General features: G+C 43.8%; 2 protein-coding genes and 1 non-coding gene across 6 annotated transcripts in view; 1 reads left to right on the top strand and 2 right to left on the bottom strand.

The window, feature by feature from the left end:
• LOC145345571 (putative tubulin polyglutamylase ttll-15) overlaps positions 1-16,193 on the bottom strand; it is a 117,171-nt gene extending 100,978 nt beyond the window's left edge. The window contains exon 1 of the mRNA XM_080193408.1: positions 16,046-16,193. The gene's annotated coding sequence lies outside the window, so the exon portion shown is untranslated. The remainder of the gene's footprint in view (positions 1-16,045) is intronic.
• Positions 15,773-15,854, bottom strand: trnas-gcu (transfer RNA serine (anticodon GCU)). Its single transcript has one exon. It is a non-coding gene; the product is annotated as a tRNA-Ser (tRNA).
• A 477-nt stretch (positions 16,194-16,670) lies between the features above and the next one.
• Positions 16,671-22,765, top strand: part of disp1 (dispatched homolog 1 (Drosophila)) — a 415,387-nt gene continuing 409,292 nt past the window's right edge. For all 4 annotated transcript variants that reach the window (XM_080193046.1, XM_080193045.1, XM_080193042.1 and 1 more), the window contains exon 1: positions 16,671-16,931. The gene's annotated coding sequence lies outside the window, so the exon portion shown is untranslated. The remainder of the gene's footprint in view (positions 16,932-22,765) is intronic.

Below are 22,765 nucleotides of genomic sequence, written 5' to 3'. Positions count from 1 at the left end.
GGGTGTATGGAATGCAATGCCAGTGGAGGTGACGGAAGCAGACATGTTAGCAACGTTCTTGATAATGAATGGGAGGTGAACAGTGGGATAGAAACCATGTACCATGTTAGGGGTAAGTTTTTCACTCAGAGGGTGGTGAGTGAATGGAATCGGCTGCCGTCAGTGGTGGTGGAGGCGAACTCGCTGGGGTCTTTTAAAAGACTTCTGGATGAGTATATGGGGTTTTATGGGATTGGGGGTTATAGATAGGTCTATAGATTGGTAGGTATTGATGTGATCGGCGCAACTCGTGGGCCGAAGGGCCTGTTTGTGCTGTAGTGTTCTATGTTCTATGTTCTATGTACTGGCGCAGACTTGGTGGGCCAGAAGAACTGTTCCTGTGTTGGATTGTTCTCTGTTCTTTGAACACTTTTTCGTTGATGTACTAGTTGAGAAATCTGTCAGGAGGTTCTCGACCAGGGTCTACCACAAGCCAACCTTCACTGGTCAATATATGCATTGGGATTGTTACAATTCCACACACTATAAGATTGGCCTTATTGGCAACCTTATAAATAGGACCTGAGCCGTTTACTCACTGTGCAAGCCTAATGCCTAAATAGGGAACAGCAAAGACATCCTGTGAGATAATTACTACCCTGGTCAGATCATTTTGAACTGATCATGTCACTTTCAGCCCTGAAAATTGCCCATTCTACCTCAAATCGCCCTGGAAGGGCAGGATATGTCAACATTTGAGCAAAGGTAAAGCTAGCTGTTTTATGGTGCCACCATTCAGTAGCAATACAAATGGTATTCACTACTAACAGGATGCTGTAATCAAGCCAAAAAGATGTTCCGCCTATCACACAAATGAATAATGTGACATATGAATTTCAATGTCAGTGTGATGTTAGGAATGTAAGCCATATGTCTTAAACACTGATGGATCATATCAAATATGTCTCTTCTGCTGTCTGCAATGGGCAAGGTGCAGACTACCCAACCATCCTATCCTTGCAAAGCTCAGTATTCAACATTAGATGTGAATTGATGTTTGCTAAATAATCCTGACATTAATACCCAAGTTCCGAGTAACTAAATTATTATAGTTCTGATAGTTGAAGGTCAATCATCTCTGTCCCAAGACAGAACTGCGGGAGCTTCTGACGGTAGTGTCCTGGGACCAACCATCATAAGTTGCTTCATCAATGACCTTCCCTTCAATAAAAAGTGAGCAAGAGTGTGTTTCCTGGTGGTTTCCTCACATTTGCAGTTCCTCATATCATGAAGCAGTAATCCCTGCATTGAACAAAACCCAGACAATGCTCTAGCTTGAACTGATGAGCTGATAAGAAACATAAGAACATGAGAACATAAGAAATAGGAGCAGGAGTAGGCCATCCAGCCCTTCGAGCCTGCCCCGCAATTCAATAAGATCATGGCTGATCTGTCGTGGCTCAGTTCCACATTCCTGCCCTCTCCCCATAACCCTTAATCCCCTCGCTTATCAAAAACCTATCAACCCGCGTCTTAAAAATATTTAGCGAGGCAGCCTCCACCACTTCAACGGGCAGAGAATTCCAGAGATTCACCACCCTTTGAGTGAAGAAGTTCCTCCTCAACTCTGTTCTAAACCGCCCCCCCTTTATCTTGAGGCTGTGCCCCCTAGTCCTACTGTCCTTTCTGAGCGGGAAGAGTCTCTCCACCTCTATCTTATCCATCCCATTCATCATCTTATATGTCTCAATGAGATCTCCCTTCATTCTTCTAAACTCTAACGAGTACAAGCCTAGTTTATTCAGCCTCTCCTCATAGCTCAACCCCCTCAACTCCGGCATCAGCCTAGTAAACCTCCTCTGCACTCCCTCCAAGGCCAAAATATCCTTGCGTAAGTGCGGCGACCAAAACTGCACACAGTACTCCAGCTGCGGCCTCACCAATGCCCTATACAGCCGCAGCAAGACCTCCCTACTTTTATATTCAATCCCCCTCGCTATGAAGGCCAGCATCCCATTCGCCTTCCTGACCACCTGCTGCACCTGCAAGCTGGGTTTTTGCGACTCATGCACAAGGACTCCGAGGTCCCTCTGCACCGTCGCCTGCTGCAGTTTTTCGCCGCGTAAGTAATAGTCCTTCCTACCATTCTTCCTACCAAAGTGGACCACCTCACACTTGCCAACATTAAATTCCATTTGCCAGTTCCTGGCCCATTCGCCCAGCCTATCTAGATCCTTCTACAGACTCTCCACACCCTCCGCGCAATTTGCCGTTCCACCAATCTTGGTGTCATCAGCAAATTTCGACGCCATACACTCGGTTCCCTCCTCCAGATCATCTATATAAATGGTAAATAGCTGAGGCCCCAGCACCGACCCCTGGGGCACTCCACTAGTCACCAACCGCCAATCTGAATAGCACCCATTAACCCCCACTCTCTGCCTCCTATTTGACAACCAATCCTCTATCCACGCTAACACCCTACCCCCAACTCCATGTCCCCTTACCTTCTGCAATAACCTCTTGTGAGGTACCTTGTCAAATGCCTTCTGAAAATCAAGAAAGACCACATCCACTGGCTCTCCTCTATCCACCGCCCTAGACACATCCTCATAGAACTCCAATAAATTTGTCAGACACGACTTCCCCTTAACGAAACCGTGCTGCGTCTGCTCTATCAAGCAATTCCCTTCAAGGTGCCTTGCTATTTCCTCCTTGATGACGGATTCAAACATTTTACCTACAACAGACGTTAAACTAACCGGCCTATAATTCCCTGCCTTTTGCCTGCCACCCTTCTTAAACAACGGCGTAACATTAGCCGTTTTCCACAATGCCAGGCATTATTACGCTCCAGTAAGCATACATATTAGGGACATTTTGACAGAACGTATCTCTTTTGTGCGTGATATCTTTAAAATTGTGAAAGATTTTGATAGAGTGGCTGCGGAGAGAATGTTTCTTCTTATGGGAGAGAGTATAACTAGAGCCCATCAATATAAGATAATAGCAAGAAATCCACAGGGAATGGTTGAAGCAAATAATATAGATGCAATTAAGGGTAAGCCATGTAAGCATATGAGGGAAAAGGGAATAGATGGTTCCAAAGGTAGATTTAGATGAGAAAATACAAGAGAAAGCTCAAATGGAGTATTAACATCAGAATGCACTGGATGGGCTGATTGGCCTTTTTCTATGTCAGAGATATCCTACATGAGAGAAATCTAACCATCTCCCTTTAACCTTCAACAGCATTATCATAGCTCAATCCTCCTTTCAGCGACATCCTGGGGGTTTCAGTTGACCAGAAACTGAACTGGACCAGCCATTGAAATACTGTGGCTACAAAAACAAATCAAAAGCTGGGAATTCTGCACTGGGTAACTCACCTCCTGATTCTGCAAAACCTGTCCACCAGATACAAGGCAGAAGCCAGGAGTGTGATGGAATACACTCCAATTGCCTGGATGAGTGCAGCTCCAACACTCATGAAACTCAACACCATACAGAACAAAGCAGTCCACTTGATTGATATCCCTTCCACAAATATTAACTCCCTTCAACTCCCAGGAACAATGGCAACAGTGGGTGCCATCTATAACAGGTGCTGCAGGAACTCATCAAGGCTCCTGAGACGTCCAAACTCACAACTGCTACCACCTACAAGGACAAGGGCAGCTGAGACATGGGAAGACCATCGCCTGGGAGTTCCTCTCCAAACCACTCACCATTCTGACTTGAAAATGTATCACTGCTCTTTCCCTGTTGCACGAGTCAAAATCCTGGAACTCCATCCCTAATAGCACTATGGGTTTACCTACACCACATGGACTGCAGAGTTCAAGAAGATAGTTCACCACCACCTGTGAAAAAAGTGAACTACCCGGGGACTGCATGCCAATACCTATTTATGTCTGTCATATATGTACGCTGAAAAATTGAATGTGAGGAAGTGGTGAGTTTGTACCCACATCTCCGTCCTGTCAAGGGAAGGAATACCTCTCCAATCCCTCCCATTCCACATAGCAGAAACAGTTGAATGGATTCTATGTCAAAACCGAACAGGGATCGGGGGGAGATATGATAAAATGGAAGTCGGCTGGCTATGAAATGACTAGGTTTTCAGCTTGGTACCAGCCTGCGTATAATCATGCCTTGCTTCCACCCTCCCTTATTATCCCTTTGAATGATGTGTGAGGTTCCCTATGTTTTAGTAAATCAGGGAGAGGAAAGTTGATGGGGCAAAGTAGATGCAACTTTACAGCTGAGTGGCAAGGACCAGTAGCGTATCTATCTACCAAGGGTATGTTTGTTTTTGATTGGTTCACGGTATGGAATATAACCTCCAATAGCTCACGGGCACCTACTTCCCCAACACTGGCTGATGATTTTACGGCCTATAATGGAACAACTGGCAAACGTAACAGTGGCAGTAGCCAGGTCAACTGGACAGGCATTGGCCAAGGTCTCGGCTGAGCTGGTGGCTGTCCGGACTGCGGCATTACAAAATCGGCTGGCTTTGGATTATCTGTTAGCCTTGCAGGGAGGGAAGTGCGCCATTGTAGGTCAGGAATGCTATACTTATATTCCAGGTGCCTCTGAAAATAGCACTAACCTGGCCGATCATATTAAGAGACAGGCTGCTCAAATTCAAAAGATTGGCCGTGAATTTCGTGATTATGACCTACCGGGTTGGTTGGGATGGCTGGGTCACGGATTATTTGATTGGATCTTTAAGGCCTTCATGTTACTACTACTACTGCTACTGGGGATAGGATTGCTTGGTTGCTTGTGTAAATACATTTTTAATCGGGTCATGGATATACCTATTTAACTAGTTGTCATGATATGACAAAAGGAGGGAATGTGAAGTTGTATGAATGAAGTAGTGGCGTGATGGGAAAATTGGTCAAGTATTTGGTACAAAATAAGGAAAGCTGAGCAAACTATTCCAAAATGCCCGACCTCGGTAAGACTTGATAAGGTTGACTCCACATGACCTAGAGCTGTATGAGTATGGTGGTTATTTTCCAAACGTCGCTGGATTCCGGGGAAGTGCCGGAAGATTGGAAAGCGGTTAATGTTACGCCGTTGTTTAAGAAGGGTGCCAGGCAAAAGGCAGGGAATTATAGGCCGGTTAGTTTAACGTCTGTTGTAGGTAAAATGTTTGAATCCGTCATCAAGGAGGAAATAGCGAGGCATCTTGAGGGGAATTGCTTGATAGAGCAGACGCAGCACGGTTTCGTTAAGGGGAAGTCGTGTCTGACAAATTTACTGGAGTTCTATGAGGATGTGTCTAGGGCAGTGGATAGAGGAGAGCTGGTGGATGTGATCTTTCTTGATTTTCAGAAGGCGTTTGACAAGATACCTCACAAGAGGTTATTGCAGAAGGTCAGGGGACATGGAGTTGGGGGTAGGGTGTTAGCGTGGATAGAGGATTGGTTGTCAAATAGGAAGCAGAGATTGGGGGTTAATGGGTGCTATTCGGATTGGCGGTTGGTGACTAGTGGAGTGCCCCAGGGGTCGGTGCTGGGGCCTCAGCTATTTACCATTTATATAGATGATCTGGAGGAGGGAACCGAGTGTATGGCGTCGAAATTTGCTGATGACACCAAGATTGGTGGAACGGCAAATTGCGCGGAGGGTGTGGAGAGTCTACAGAAGGATCTAGATAAGCTGGGCGAATGGGCCAGGAACTGGCAAATGGAATTTAATGTTGGCAAGTGCGAGGTGGTCCACTTTGGTAGGAATAATGGTAGGAAGGATTATTACTTACGTGGCGAAAAACTGCAGCAGGCGACGGTGCAGAGGGACCTCGGGGTCCTTGTGCATGAGTCGCAAAAACCCAGCTTGCAGGTACAGCAGGTGGTCAGGAAGGCTAATGGGATGCTGGCCTTCATAGCGAGGGGGATTGAATATAAAAGTAGGGAGGTCTTGCTGCGGCTGTATAGGGCATTGGTGAGGCCGCAGCTGGAGTACTGTGTGCAGTTTTGGTCGCCGCACTTACGCAAGGATATTTTGGCCTTGGAGGGAGTGCAGAGGAGGTTTACTAGGCTGATGCCGGAGTTGAGGGGGTTGAGCTATGAGGAGAGGCTGAATAAACTAGGCTTGTACTCGTTAGAGTTTAGAAGAATGAGGGGAGATCTCATTGAGACATATAAGATGATGAATGGGATGGATAGGATAGAGGTGGAGAGACTCTTCCTGCTTAGAAAGGACAGTAGGACTAGGGGGCACAGCCTCAAGATAAAGGGGGGGCGGTTTAGAACGGAGTTGAGGAGGAACTTCTTCACTCAAAGGGTGGTGAATCTCTGGAATTCTCTGCCCGTTGAAGTGGTGGAGGCTGCCTCGCTAAATATTTTTAAGACGCGAGTTGATGGGTTTTTGATAAGAGAGGGGATTAAGGGTTATGGGGAGAGGGCGGGAATGTGGAACTGAGCCACGACAGATCAGCCATGATCTTATTGAATGGCGGGGCAGGCTCGAAGGGCTAGATGGCCTACTCCTGCTCCTATTTCTTATGTTCTTATGACGAGATAGGGTCAGAGATGACGAAGTCATTGGCCTTCTTCTGTTCTATCAAAGGACAAGATAAAGGTATGAATGATGAGACAAAGAGTTCTAGGAAGTCAGCAGGCTGTACCATTATTTATGACATTACTTATGATGCCACTATTTGATCAATTTCCTGAATAAGCTCGGGTCATGCAAAGTGATAATGATTATGTATAAATACTGAACTGATTCTTTACGTTAGCACAGACTTGAGGAAGAATTAGCAAGTCGTAACGATGGCTCTCTGAACTCAAGTTTTTGCCAATACTGCATGCAGTATTTTGTAAATAAAGGCAATTTATTTTTTTGGAACGAACTTCGTTGAGTCTTTTTACCACAGTCAAGATGCAGGAAAATTTCCACTTCAACAGATTCACAACCCTCTGAGAGAAGTTGCTGCTCCTTATCTGTCTTGCACCTCCTCCCTCTTACTCTACAAGTATGACCTCTTGTCCTAGACTGTTCTAGAAGGGGGAACATTTGGTTAACATTTTCTTTATCGATTCCGTTGAATATTTTATATACCTCTATCAAATCCCCCGCCTCATTCATCTGTACTCCAGCGAATACAAGCCCAAGCTACTCAACTGCTCCTCATACGACAGCCCCTTCAAATCTGGAATCAATCTCGTGAAACTCTTCTGAACTGCTTCAGTGCCACCAGATCCTTCCTCAAAGAAGGTGACCAAAACTGAACACAATGTTCCAAGTGTGGTCTCACCAATGTCTTTTACAATTGTAACAACACTTCTCTACTTTTATATTTTAGACCCTTTGCAATAAATGCCAAGATTCCATTTGCCTTCCTTATTAACATCCTGCACTTCCATATTCTCTTTCTGAGACTTATGCACAAGGATGCCCAGATCCCTCTGCACAGGCGCCTTTTGAATCTGTTTCTGATTTAAATAGTAATTTGTCCTTTTATTTTTCGGCCAAAATGGATAACCTTGCATTTTTCCACATTAAACTCCATCTGCCAGATTTTGGCCCATTCCCCTTGCCTGTCAATATCCATTTGTAAAAATTTTATCTCCTCATCACAGCCTGTTTTCCTACCTATTTTCGTGCCATCAGCATATTTCGCTGTGTAACACTCTGTCCTTGCTTGCAGATCATTGATATAGATTGTAAATAGTTGTGGTCTGAGAACTGAACCCTGCAGGATCGCCAACTAGAGAAGGACGGCACGGTGGAACAATGGTTAGCACTGCTGCCTCACAGCTCCAGGGACCCGGGTTTGATTCCCAGCTTGGGTCACTGTCTGTGTTGAGTTTGCACGTTCTCCTTGTGCTTGTGTGGGTTTCCTCCGGGTGCTCCAGTTTCCTCCCACAGTCCAAAGGTGTGCAGATTAGGTTGATTGGACATGGGAAATTAACCCATAGTATCCCAGGATGTGATAGGTTAGAGGGATCATCAGGGTAACTCAGCAGTGATGGGGCCTGGCTGGGACTGATGTTGCTGCAGACTTGATGGGCCAAATGGCCTTCTTCTGCACTGTAGGGATTCTAAGACTACTTCATCCCAACCCTCTGCTTTCTATCAGTTAGCCAATCCTCAATCCAAAAACGGATGTGAAAATGGAAGAGTTTCAAATCCGTTTTTTCGGCGAAGCTACCGGTCAAATCTTATGCACTCTGTGAAATAAAAAAACCCTCAATCTGATTTCCACCTTTAGGGGAGCTGGGCAGGTTCTAAATCACATCAACAGCCAGCGCAATTAATTGCGCATGTGCAGATTTCCGTGCTGAGAGCAGCTGAGATCTGTCACAGTCTCTGCTGCAGGCCTCCCTAGCCTAAATCCAGCATCCTGCCCCAGTACTGTGGCACCCTGCAGCCGTTCATGATCCCCCCACCCGAACAATCGCAAGCCCTCCCTCCCTGACCACTGATTGCCGTTGCAGAGCAGCAGCAATTCCCCCCCTCCCCAACCGTGGAGACGGCAGCAGAAGGCGTAGAGATCCCCCCTCTCCACCAAACAGCCCACGTTTGGTCTGGCCCTGCCTCGAGTAGGTACTAGACCCTTGGCACTGCCCGCTGGGGCACACTCCCACGCCTCTGAACTCCCAGGGGACCTCAACGGCTGCCAGTTCTACTGGAGTGGCCATCATGTTTGGTCCCCATTAATTGGAGATCATAGGTGATCATTGCTGGAGAGAACCTCCCCCACTGAGGCCACAAGGCAAGTGAGCCCGGACGATACAGCCCTGGGCTCACTAATTCTATTCAAATGAGCATTTTAATAAATTTAAATAACATATTCAGCTTTGCGCCCATTTTGGGTGCAAGGCCGAATGTGACGGATAACTGGGGAAATTAAGATTGCAAGAGGTAAGACATTGAGCGCAAGCTAGATTTCTCAGCTCTCTCGTGCTCTTAACGGCTTGCCCCTCCCATCAACCAGGAGGTGCAATGGTAAGATCGCTCCCCCCGGTCTCCACAAAAGTGACAAACAATATCCAAGCTGAAAGATAAGGCATTATATCCCATCTTGAGCTTGACCTAACACTTGAATACAGTCGATCAAGAGAACTAGAGTACTTAAGGAAGTGGTCCTGAAAATAGTAGATCCAATAGGTAGTTATTTTCCAAAATTCTTTGGACTCCAGAATAGTTCCTGCAGATTGGAGAGTGGGTAATGTAAGCTTGCTATTCAGAAAAGGAGATAGAGAGAAAACAGAGCAGACCTATAGACCAGTGAGCCTAACATCAGTACTGGGGAAGTTGCTAGAGTCTATGGTTAAGAATTTCATTATTCGGCATTTGGAAGGCAGTGGTATGATCAGACAAAGTCAGCATGGATTTACACAAGGGAAACATGATTGACAAATCTAATGAAATTTTTTGAGGATATAACTAGTGACTAGCGGGATTCTGCAGGGATCTGTGCTAGGACCCCAACTATTCACATTATATATTAATGATTTGGAAGAGAGAACTGAATGTATTATCTCCGAACTTGCAGATGATACAAAGTTGGGTGGGAGGGGAGCTGTAAGGAGGATGCAGAGATACTTCAGCATCTTTTAGACAGGCTGAGTGTGTGGGCATATGCATGGCAGATGCAGTATAATGTTATCCACTTTGGTAACAACAATAGGAAGACAGATTATTACTAGATGGGTGTAAATTGAGAGAGGAGGATACTCAACAAGACCTTTGTGCATCAGTCACTGAACGTAAGCATGCAGGTACAGCAGGCAGTCAAGAAGGCAAATGGTTTGTTGACCTTCACAGTGAGAGGATTTGAGTATAGGGATAGGGATGTTTTGCTGCAATTGTACCAGGTGTTGGTGAGGCTACACCTGGAGTATTGTGCGTTGTTTTGGTGTCCTTATCTGAGGAAGGATGTCCTTGCTGTAGAGGGAGTGCAGTGAAGGTTTACCAGGCTGATTCCTGGGATGGCAGGTCTGTCATATAAGGAGATAATAAGTCGGTTAGGATTATATTCACTGGAATTCAGAAGAGTGAGGGCGATCTCATAGAAACTTATAAAATTCTAACTGGGTTAGACAGGATAGATTCAGAAAGAATATTCCCAATGGTGGGGGAGTCCAGGACTAGGAGTCACAGTTTGAGGATAAGGATAAACCTTCTGGAACTAAGGTGAGGAGAAATTTCTTTACCCAGAGGGTGGTGAATATGTGGAATTCACTACCACAGAATGTAGTTGAGGCCAAAATATAGTCTGATTACAAGGAGAAATTAGATACAGCTATTGCGGCTAAAGGGATCAAGGGATATGGGGGGGAAGAAGAATCAGGATATTGAATTCGATGGTCAGTCATGATCAAAATGAATGGCAGAGCAGGCTCAAAGGATTGAATGGCCTACTTCTCCTTCTAGTTTCTATGTTTCTAACTCTTATGAAATGCTGAGAGACAAAGAAATACCCAAGTCTTGACTTACTGGTACTCTGAACTACATCTCTCATAACTGACATGAAATTGCATCAGAGCTACTGAACGGCAGAAAGTATAAGACAATTTTGCTAGCAAGATCTGTAAAATGTAGAGGAGGAGGTAAAACAAAAACTCACTGATACACAGGTAGAAGGAAGTTGTACACATCTAGGGAGACACTAAAGGGCAATTTAACGTGGCCAATCCACTACTCGTACACATTTTGGGATCCTAAGGGAAATTGAGCATGGCCAGTCCACAAACATGCAAAATCCTTGCCTGAGTTGTTGAAAAGACAAACTGTACACATCCAACCCTTAACATCTGGAACCCAGCAAAAGCTGCTAGTGAGACAGAGATTCCAAAGTCTTACATCACTAAGAATGAAATCAGAAGAAACAGAATCTATATTCGACCCGTACCAGAGCTGGTAAAGCAGAAAAGGTAATCGAAGCAACATCATTAACAAGTGAAACAACTTCTACAACACCAGGAGCAACACATGCACATTGCCAGTATAATGTGCCACTCATTACTGAGAGTGAAGAATACCAAATTCATGAGATAGAGACACAACACTTGGCATCCAAGCAATACTGTGAATTTCATTTGAGAAGTGAAAACGAGGTTAAAAAGTTTGGTTTAATTATAAACTATATTGTTATGAGCATGTATACATCAGTATCCAGGATGTTACATCACTCACTATTACACTACACTCTGTGTACAAGGTGAGATTGGGAAAAATACACTTTATGAAAACTTTCAGTATTTGTGTCTGAAAGTGATTATTTTGAAGTCCTAGGAACCACAAGACATGGAACTAGGGTGTTTAACAATTTTGGACTGTTTCTCTGTCCCATTTTGTTTCCTTTTACTTGGATGTTTTATTCTTATCCCTGTTTTTTCCTGTTTTCGGGCACCAGATATTCATCATTCTCCCATTCACACCTGCCTTAGACACACCACATGGTTATTTTTTGCCTCATCACCACTGCCTTTGATTATGCACAACTAACCTTTTTGTCATTTAATCTCTCCTGTCTTCCACCCCATCAGACTTTCCCTTTTGTTCTTTTGCGTGCTTTCCCCATTTCATCTGATTAAAAACTATTACATTTTCAACTTCTCCCAGTTTGGATGAAAAGTCATTGATCTGAAACATTAACTCTGTTCTCTCTCTTCAGTCAGACTTGTTACGTAATTCCAGCTTTTTCAGTTTTTATTTCATATGAACTAGATTCAGGAGAAGTCAGACCGGGCAGGGAAAGCAGTCTTGATTTCCTGAATGGTAATGAAGTAGTTGGGTTACCCCATGTCACATCAGGCTGCATGTGCCTATATATCTGAACAGGCTATATCTGATTGGGTAAGTCGCAGCAATATAACAAATATAGACATGGACAGCAAAACCTTTTTAACGTGCACACCACTTTTCAGTGAAATCCACTCATTAGGTGGAATTATATTAGACTGGGCTACTTTGATGCAAAGTCTTATAATTGAAAAGCAAGCTTTTATGTTGCAGCCTTTATAAATTAGCACGAGTAACAAAAATGAATTTAGATAAAAGGATGGTGATCACAACAAATTAAGTTGTTAATTGTCAGCGATATGCCAAAAGAAAATTACCTTAGAGTAAATTGAAGTGTTTTAGTAATAATTGTAATAAAAGCACATTTGATCACTGCAAAATTAAAACAAAAATACTTTATAAATATTTGACTCATTGCCAGATTCCTTTTCCATTAAGCACAAGCCTTTAACAAAATTAAAATCAAACTGATGCGCAGGCAAGTAATATTCAGATGTCCATCAAGCACACTGCCTAATGTTAACTGAGCCAAACAAACGTTGGAGGAAAATTTGGATGGAGGGAGGCACATGACAGGACACAGATTCGGTTTCCTCTCTTGGTTGAGTTAGCTTATTTTAGTTGGAGCAATGGTCGGTGTGCTACTTCCTCACTGCCCTGAGCTAGAGGTAGAGAAAAAAACATCAGCCAAGGTTCCTGTGACTTAATCACTGACCAATAACTGCATCAAGAAAGTGTACTTGTGCATATTTTACCAAGATTGATTTAACAAAATGCCTTAAATGGATTGAATAGCTTACCAACAGTGATTTAGTTGAGTCACATTAAATTCAATCTGTGTATGCAATTTTATTGAAAATATCTGAAATTCTTTCCTAGATTTTAAACTATAGATCATTTTCAATTTTGGTATGTTAATGACACAATTAGGCTATGATTATGCATTTTTGTGTGTATTTTTATCTCTGCTCTTTCGAATTCTGGCCTCGTGGGCAGCCCGATTTGCATTGCTCCAGCATTGGCACCTATGCCTTCAGCAGCCTAGACCTTAAGGTCTGTAATTCCCTCTCTAAATTCTTCCATCTTTTTCCTTGTATAAACTGATCCTTATAACCTATCTATGACTAAACCTTTGGTCACCTGCTCCAATATAGTTTGGTGTCAGATTTTGTTTGTTGGTTGAAACTCCCGTGAAGTGCCTTGGGACATTTTACTAGCCGAAAAGTCACTATAAAATGTGAGTTGTTTAGTAAGATGATTTATTCCCCAATAGCTAGACGGATTTTAGGAGAGGAAGGATAAATAAGGTGATAGGTGAATTCACTGGCTACTCTGCAATATTGACAACAATGTTGCAAGGACAGAAACTGATGTGCAAGATTGCTGCATACTCAGTTTGGATTACATTCAGGCCAGCAACCTTTTCTGAGATTTTCATTTTTGAAATCAGATGATTGAGAAATGACAGTGTAGTAATATGTAAAATATTAAATGACAGAAATGATAAATCCAGATCAATTAAATCATGGCAATGTGACGGGTGCAAACTGGTGAAAAGCAAGATAAAAACTACTTTTCACATGTGATTAATACATGAAGTGGATTTCTGGATAGGGCCATGCAGGCTAAAAACAGATTGGGTAATGTAACGAGAAAGTAAGTTTTGTCCATTCTTTCAAGGAGGACAAGTGGAATTGCCTTCCTCGCCCCTTCCAGCTCTGATCTTGTGTTTAAAAGGTGGAATTTGGGTCAGTGCTTGTTGTAAAATTGGTGATTTCAAATTTGCAGGCACTTTTTTGCTGTTTTGCAGTATGCTACTTAATGTGTGCAACATGGTGGCACAGTAGTTAATACTGCTGCCTCACAGCGGGACCTGGGTTCGATTTCGGCCTGGGTTGATTGTGTGTGGAGTTTGCAAGTTCTCTCTGTGTCTGCATGGGATTCCTCCAAGGATGTGCAGCTGAGGTGGATTGGCCCTACTAAATTGGTCCTTAGGGTAGATTAAGGGGATCAACGGGATAAATGCGTATGAGATGGGGTGGACCTGGGTTAGATGCTCTTTGGGAGAGTCGTACAGACTTGATGGGCTGAAAGGCCTCCTTCTGCACTGTAGGGATTCTATGATTTTTAGCATGTGCCAATTAAAGTGGGTTTCAAATGTATCAAACGGACCTGGCTTCCAAGTTTCTGATTTCTACTGTTCCACAGATTGCACGCACTTCGAGCCAAAAAGGAAATGAATGCATTTTCTCACTCTTAAAAAATTACATTGCTGGATGTACAACTTCACTGCAGCACAGAGATTTTTGTTTGGCCTTGGAAAAATAGCCGCGTAATCAAAGACTCCAAGCACCCCGGACATACATCAACTGGGATAATGGGGAAATGGTCTAGAGCTTCACATTTTTGGTGTCCAGATCACCAACAACCTGTCTTGGTTCCTCCATGCTGACGCTATAGTTAAAAAAACCCACCAATGCCTCAACATTCTCAGGAGGCTAAGGAAATTTGGCATGTCCATTACGACATCCTTTCTGGATGTATCACAGCTTGGTGTGGCTCCTGCTCAGACCAAGGCTGCAAGAAATAGGGTGGCATAGTGGTACAGTGGTTAGCATTGAACATAAGAACATAAGAAATAGGAGCAGGAGTAGGCCAACTAGCCCCTCGAGCCTGCCCCGCAATTCAATAAGATCATGGCTGATCTGTCATGGCTCAGTTCCACATTCCCGCCCTCTCCCCATAACCCTTAATCCCCTCGCTTATCAAAAACCTATCAACCCGCGTCTTAAAAATATTTAGCGAGGCAGCCTCCACCACTTCAACGGGCAGAGAATTCCAGAGATTCACCACCCTTTGAGTGAAGAAGTTCCTCCTCAACTCTGTTCTAAACCGCCCCCCCTTTATCTTGAGGCTGTGCCCCCTAGTCCTACTGTCCTTTCTGAGCGGGAAGAGTCTCTCCACCTCTATCCTATCCATCCCATTCATCATCTTATACGTCTCAATGAGATCTCCCCTCATTCTTCTAAACTCTAACGAGTACAAGCCTAATTTATTCAGCCTCTCCTCTTAGCTCAACCCCCTCAACTCCGGAATCAGCCTCGTAAACCTCCTCTGTGCTCCCTCCAAGGCCAAAATATCCTTGCGTAAGTACGGCGCCCAAAACTGCACACAGTACTCCAGCTGCGGCCTCAACAATGCCCTATACAGCCGCAGCAAGACCTCCCTACTTTTATATTCAATCCCCCTCGCTATGAAGGCCAGCATCCCATTTGCCTTCCTGACAACCTGCTGCATCTGCAAGCTGGGTTTTTGCGACTCATGCACAAGGACCCTGCCAGGGACCCACATTTGATTCCCAGTTTGCATTACTGTCTGTGTGGAGTTTTCACGTTCTCTGGTTAGGTGCACTGGCCATGCTAAATTCTCCCTTAATATACCTTAAAGGTGCTGGAGTGTGACTTGGGGATTTTCACAGTAACTTCATTGCAGTGTTAATGTAAGCCTACTTGTGATAGTAATAATTAAACTTTAAACTTTAAAGGTTGCGAATGATCACTCAAAACCAACCTCCCATCCATTGACTCTATCTACACTTCCTGCTGCCTCAGCAAAGCAGCCAGCATAATTAAGGACCCCACGCACCCCAAACATTCTCTCTTCTACCTTCTTCTGTCAGGAAAAAGATGCAAAAGTCTGACAACATGTACCAATTGACTCAAGAACAGTTTCTTCCCTGCTGCTATCAGACTTTTGAATGGGCCTACCTTGCATTAAGTTGATCTTTCTCTACACCTGAGCTATGACTACATTCTGCACTCTCTCGTTTCCTTCTCTCTGAAGAGTATGCTTTGTCTGTATAACGTGCAAGAGACAATACATGTACAATAACAAATCAAAATCAAACCTCACTTTCACCAACCCCACTGGAATGCTTATTGCGTTAAAGTTAACAAAGAAGGCAATTTATTGGGAGGATCAAAACCCGAAAGAAAAGGCATGTGGGAGTAAATATAAAGACCGACGAGGATGGGATTCGAACCCACGCGTGCAGAGCACAATGGATTAGCAGTCCATCGCCTTAACCACTCGGCCACCTCGTCCCGGTACTAAAGAGTGATGGCCCAGCCTTGCTGCAGCACAGCTCTCTAACCAGCTGTCAGACTGCCCGCGGGGGTCTCTGTCCGCCATCAATCCCGGGGCCTTTCCCTCCCCTCACTCTCCCCTTCCTAGTATTTATCATTTATTTATTCAGCTGCGGGGCGGAGGCGTGTGGGGGGTTCAGGGCTGTCACCTCAGCTTCAGGCAGCCACAGCTCCGGCAAGTGTCAGATCGTCTCGCTGCTGAATGAGAAGTTGATCGAGGAAACACACCGGCTAACACAGTAGTGGTCTTTGGTTTGAAGTTTGTGTCTCTTAACGGTCTCTCTGCTGGCTCGCGCTGTCAGGGCACAGGGGTGAGGGGGCGGATTCCAGCTCCCTGTTCTCACGCCCGCATTGGCTTGTTTTCTCCCCGTCCTCTCCGTTCGATTGGTCCATTGCGCCGTCACTCACTTCAGAGTTCCACCTCCTTTTTCATCAGGTTAGGTTTTGAAAAATCAAGATAGATTGAGTCGCGCTTTCTGTCAATTCAGACTGGAATTGGTCGAAAGTAATCAGACGGGGGTGGGCAGGCCGATCCTGCTTCCTATTGGTTTAGATGGCCGTCAATCAAAGAACAAGCGGCGGGCCGAGAAGCTCGCTTGATGGGGGCGAGGAAGGGACCTCTCGGCAGTCAATCATATTGTAGACCAATCACGAAGAGGCGCTGGCCCAAGAAGCTTTTCCTAATGGTTAATAAGACTGTCAATCAGTGTGAAGGGCCCGCCCCCTCGGCGTTTCGCGCCAGCGAGTTTGGTTGAGGGCGATTTAGCGAGACGTCAACACGGAGGCAGGTCGTTGCCGTCAGTGGCGGCGTCGTGTTGGCCGTCGTTGTCTTGCGCCGTTGGTAGTGGCGGCGGCTGGCGTGAACCGGAGGAAGTGCCCCTGAAGCAGGACGCCAGCTTGTGTTTGAGTTGCTGCTGTAGCTGTGCTGATTGGGGAGAGAGAAAGATCCACTCACAGATTGAAGAAGAAGGGAGACTTGGAGAAAGTATGTGTGTGTGAGAGAGCCCAGAGAGTGATCGAGCATTCCCTCCTCAGGTATGTCTCTGAGAAACATGCCGAGTTCTGGTGGCTGGGCAATAACTTTTCTACATGACCCACAGGAAAGAGGCGTCAAAAGTTCGGGGGAGGTGGGAGCTTAGTGGGATTTATTTATTTAAAAATACACCTAGTTATTGATTTGTTTGAATTTCTAACCAGGCCTTGAATAGAGGAGTTAAAATTGAGGTTTTTGAGAAAGATCTGCCCAATAACAAACTATCGGCCGTGCAGTCAGCTAGCGGCTGTTGTGTGTGTAAATATGAGCACTTCAGAATTAGTGAGGACCAAGTTGCATCAAGTTTAAATACTTCTGACGTTTTAAAATGTAAGTGCATTTATGTTATACTTTTTAAAGTATGAACGGAGCACAGATTTGTTTCTGTGAAAGAGCCCCAAGTTGCACTGAACTAAGTCTTCATTCTCCAAATGTGCCGTGAGACACCATCGTTGTAAGCAACGAAGTAAATTGTCAGGTCTTCGCTGTATTAAATGTGCATATAATTTCTAATTCGTACAATGCAATTTATAGCATTGATTTTTGTAAAGAATTATTTTGCTACATCCATGATATTTTAAGAATGTCTGTATGACTGGATGCAGTTTTATGATTAGGAAGTGATTGTAAATATATAATTTGATTACTAGTGCTAAAAGATTCGCCTTGCTCGATTACACCGATCTTATTTGTCTGCTATAATAATGTAACCTTGTTTAGGACAGGAGAAAACGATTAACTTATCCAGCTTACTCCTCCAAACCACACTTGGAGAAGTTTATGCTTGAAAATTGAACTTGTCTCATTTTGAAAATAAGTGTTAGCATTTAGCATTCAACATGGTTGGCTGAAGAATTAAGATTCTGGTTACTGAGTCCCAAATGTCAGGATCTCTTAAGGAATTAACATCACATTTCCGTTTCCCACGCAAATCATCCTGTTGTGCTTCACAGTCAATTTTAGATTTGATTTATTACTGTCATGTGTATTGGGATACAGTGAAAAGTATGCATGCTATACAGACAAAACATACTGTTCATTGAGAGGAGAAGGAAAGGAAAGAGTGCAGAATATAGTGTTACAGATACGGTGAAGAAGAAAAATCAGCTTAATATACAATTTTGTATGATGGGCAGGGGCTCAGACTGCTCAAAACCATCATGTGCAAGATCCTTATATGGAGGGTAAGATCTTTTTAAACTGGGATCAAAGCCATGTTTCAGAGGGGAGGCCAGCCTTCAACTCACTATACTACTGCGATATTCCTTCAAGCTGAGATTTAAAAAAAAGATGCATTCTTGGAATTTTATTTGCAGTGGATGTTTCAAATGTCTTCTGATAAACCAAGCATTGATCGAGCATCAAAAATTCTTACGCACTTTTGAATTTTGACATCTTTAATTCATCATTGCAGTTAGTTAGCTTAGGACTTAACTTTTCATTCACTCTGAGGCAGGAAGCAGTCAGGAAACACTTTCAAGTACCCAAGGAAAAAAATGGAAGTCTAGAAAAAAGTTCTATTTTTAGAACTTCTGTCTGTAGAAGTCTCTGTAGGTTGATAGTTAAATTATACGATTTGAATAGAAAACGTGTGTTTAAGTTCTTAAGATTTGGTATGTGACAAATGATCAACTCTCATTTTAAACTATTTTAAGAAAAAAGTAGTTTAAAAGCAAATTATAGAAAGTCTTGTTTATCCTGCATGACAAATAGCACTATGATTTATTTTGTGGGGGACAAAGATGGTAGACTGGATATTTTCAATTCTCTGTTTTGGTGGCAGTGATAGTTTTGGGTCTAAAGAGATCTAGGCTGAATTTTTTTAAAGTAATTCAGTGGGTCGGAAATATTATCTTACTATTTATTTACTTAGAGTAAGCAAGCTGAGAGTGTGGGAAGTTCCACCCCAAGTGGTTTATTATTGTTTGGCCAGGCTGCTTGGAGCCAGCCAGAGAGAATACATAATGATGCGTGTGACTGCAGTCAGAGCTCTGTGCTTCCCGATATTGAACATTGCTAGAGGATTCCCCGATCTGGTGGCAAAAATTTGTCTATTGTTTATCTTGATAAATGTGAATGGCTACTGCATTTTCCAGGACTGTTTTTTGATGTCTCCTAACCTGTAACAATTTATTTCGTTTGAGTCGTAACAACTTAATATCCTCATGTATTTAAAGGAAACACTTCATGCTCCAAAAGCTTTTGAGAAAGCATTCTAAGTTTCAATTCAAGCATGTGAAATTTGACTACAGGCATATACAACCATAATTAATGAATTTCAGCATTTGATTTCCAATTATTTGCCATTCATGGCCTTAAAACTACAATTTTATTCAAGCTTTCAGTTGCCTCATCAAACTCCTCTCTTTCAGGCTCAGCACCTGCTTTCTTTAAATTTATCTGTAAATGTCTTGGTACTTCTTTTTGAGTATCAACTAATTAAACAAAATCACATTAACTGAGGGACAACTTAAAAAGGGCAGTTCTCCAAAAGAAAGGAACCAAAAAGCAAAGCACAAAGGAAACTTAAAACATCAAATCAAAATGTGATTATCAGCGTTGATAATACACCCCAGCTCTGGCAGTACCCAGCGGGCATGGAAGGCATCAACTATGCCCCCGGACACTGTATGCTTCCTCTCCAGGCCGCAAACATAGTCGTGGTAGAGGGGCAGACAGTCAGGATGGACAACCTCGTCGATCGCCCGCTGCGTGGACCTATTGATAACGCGCCTCACTGGGCCCAGGAGCAGGTTTACGAGGAGGTCGTTCTTCTAACCCACTCCTCTCCACACCAGGTGCCCGTAGATCAGGAGCGTGGGACTGAAGTGCAAGCAAAACATTAAAAAAAAATTTTTAAGAAAACTGACGTGGTTGTGCAACCTATAACATTGAACATAGACATGGTTCACAGACCCCATAAAATTGCAAAAAGGGCATGCTTGGGAGCCCATGAACCGAAAGAACCAAAGGTTGTACGGTACTGCATGCAGCTTATATAGAATTTACAACAGAGAAACGAACCATTTAGTCCAATTGCTTTGTGACACCACTCTCCTGTGCTCATTGGGCACCGCAGGGACTGGGGTGCATTATCGACTCAAATAATCACATTTTAATTTGATGTTTTCAAGTTCCCTTTGTACTTTGATTTTGTTTGGGCTGTTCCCCTCCTTTTGGGGAGCTGCCCCTTTTACTTTGTTCTGATTTAACTTGAGGTTGTTTATTTGGTTTGACCCGAAAAGAGGCCCTTTGTGCCCCTTCATCTTACTTTATTAGTATATCGTTCTGTTCTTTTCTCATGGAAACTACAACAACAGTGGGCCATTTAGTCCTTCACACCTGCTCCACCATTCATTTTGATCATGGCTGATCATTGAATTCAATATCATATCCCTGCCATATCCCTTGATCCCTTTAAGCAGCCAGAACAGTTAAGGACCCCCTGCATACCGGACATTCTCTCTTCCGCTACCTTCCTTCGACAAAAAGATACAAAAGTCTGAGGTCACATACCAACCAACTCAAGAACAGCTTCCTCCCTGCTGCCAGCAGATTTTTGAATGGACTTACCTTGCATTAAGTTGATCTTTCTCTATACCCTAGCTATGAGTGTAATACTACATTCTGCACTGTCTGCTTTTCTTCTCTGGGAACGGTATGCTTTGTCTGTATAGCATGCAAGAAACAATACTTTTAACTACATGCTAATACAGTAAGAAGCCTCACAACACCAGGTTAAAGTCCAACAGGTTTATTTGGTATCACGAGCTTTCAGAGCACTGCTCCTTCATCAGATGAGTGGAGAGTTGGGTTCACAAACATGAACTGAACTCTCCACTCTCTGGACGAAGAACAGCGCTCCAAAAGCTCGTGATACCAAATAACGTAAGAAATAGGAGCAGGAATAGGCCATCTAGCCCCTCGAGCCTGCCCTGCCATTCAATAAGATCATGGCTTATCTGTCGTGTCTCAGTTCCACATTCCCGCCCTCTCCCCATAACCCTTAATCCCCTTGCCCATCAAAAACCTATTAACCCGCGTCTTAAATATATTGAGCGAGGCAGCCTCCACCACTTCAACAGGCAGAGAATTCCAGAGATTCACCACCCTTTGAGTGAAGAAGTTCCTCCTCAACTCTGTTCTAAAAAAAACCCCCCTACTTTATCTTGAGGCTGTGCCCTCTAGTCCTACTGTCCTTTCTGAGCGGGAAGAGCCTCTCCACCTCTATCCTATCCATCCCATTCATCATCTTATATGTCTCAATGAGATCTCCCCTCATTCTTCTAAACTCTAACGAGTACAAGCCTAATTTATTCAGCCTCTCCTCATAGTTCAACCCCCTCAACTCCGGAATCAGCCTAGTAAACCTCCTCTGCACTCCCTCCAACGCCAAAATATCCTTGCGCAAGTGCGGCGACCAAAACTGCACACAGTTCTCCAGCTGTGGCCCCACCAGTGCCCTGTACAGTTGCAGCAAGACCTCCCTACTTTTATATTCAATCCCCCTTGCTATGAAGGCCAGCATCCCATTTGCCTTCCTGACCACCTGCTGCACCTGCGGGCTGGGTTTTTGTGACTCATGCACAAGGACCCCGAGGTCCCTCTGCACTGTTGCATGCTGCAGTTTTTCGCCATGTAAGTAATAGTCCTTCCTACCATTATTCCTACCAAAGTGAACAACTTCACACTTGCCAACATTAAATTCCATTTGCCAGTTCCTGGCTCATTTGTCAATAAACCTATTGGACTTTAACCTGGTGTTATGAGATTTCTTACTGTGCCCCAGTCCAATGCTGATATCTTCACATCATGTATACCAATACATGTGACAAATCAAATCAAAAGCTATTACTAATTTCTTCTTGAAATCAGACGATGTTTTGATCTCAACTACTTTCTGTGGCAGTGAATTCCACTTATTCATCACCCTCTGGGTGAAGAAATTTCTCCTCGCCTCAGTTCTAGAATGTTTACCCTTATTGTCAAACTGTGACCTCTAGTTCTGAACTCCCCCACCATTGGGTTCATTCTTTCTGAATGTCTATGGGTGGCACAGTGGTTAGCACTGCTGCCTCATGGCTCCAAGGGCCTGGGTTCGATTCCATTGGATCAATGTCTGTGAGGAGTTTGCATATTCTCCCCTGCGTGAGTTTCCTCCGGGTGCTCTGGTTTCCTCCCACAGTCCAAAAATGTGTGGGTCAGATGCATTGGCTACGCTAAATTTCCCCTTAGTGTCCTGGGATGTGTAGGTTAGAGGGATTAGCGGTGTAAATGAGGTTGTAGGATAGGGCCTGGGGTGGGATCATTGTGAGTGCAGACTTGATAGGCTGAATGGCCTCTTTCTGTACTGTAGGTTTCTATGATTCTATGAATTTATCTAACCCTGTTAGAATTTTATAAGTTTCTATGTGATCCCCTCTGACTCTTCTAAACTCCAGTGAATATAATCCTAAGCAACTTTGTCTCTCCTCATATGACAGACCTGCCATTCTAGGAATCAGCCTGGTAAACCCTCAAAGCACTCCCTCTATAGCAAGGATATCCTTCTTCAGATATGGATACCAAAACTGCATACAATACTCCTGGTGTGGCCTCACCAATGCCCTACACAATTGCAGTAAAACATCCCTAGCCACATACTCAAAGCCTCTTGCTGTGAAGGCCAAAATACCATATGCTTTCTTTACTGCCTGCTGTACTTGCATGCTTACTTTCAGTGACTGATGCATGAGGACTCCAAGGTCTCGTTGAGTATTCACCTTTTTCAATTTATATTGATTCAAGTAATAGTCTGTCGTCCTATTATTGCTACCAAAGTGGATCATCTCACATT

The sequence above is a fragment of the Carcharhinus amblyrhynchos genome, chromosome 7, assembly GCF_965287045.1.
Source record: "Carcharhinus amblyrhynchos chromosome 7, sCarAmb.v2.hapA, whole genome shotgun sequence".
Lineage (NCBI taxonomy): Eukaryota > Metazoa > Chordata > Chondrichthyes > Carcharhiniformes > Carcharhinidae > Carcharhinus > Carcharhinus amblyrhynchos.
The sequence above is the reverse complement of the archived record's forward strand: the minus strand, read 5'-3'. Positions and strand labels throughout refer to the sequence as shown.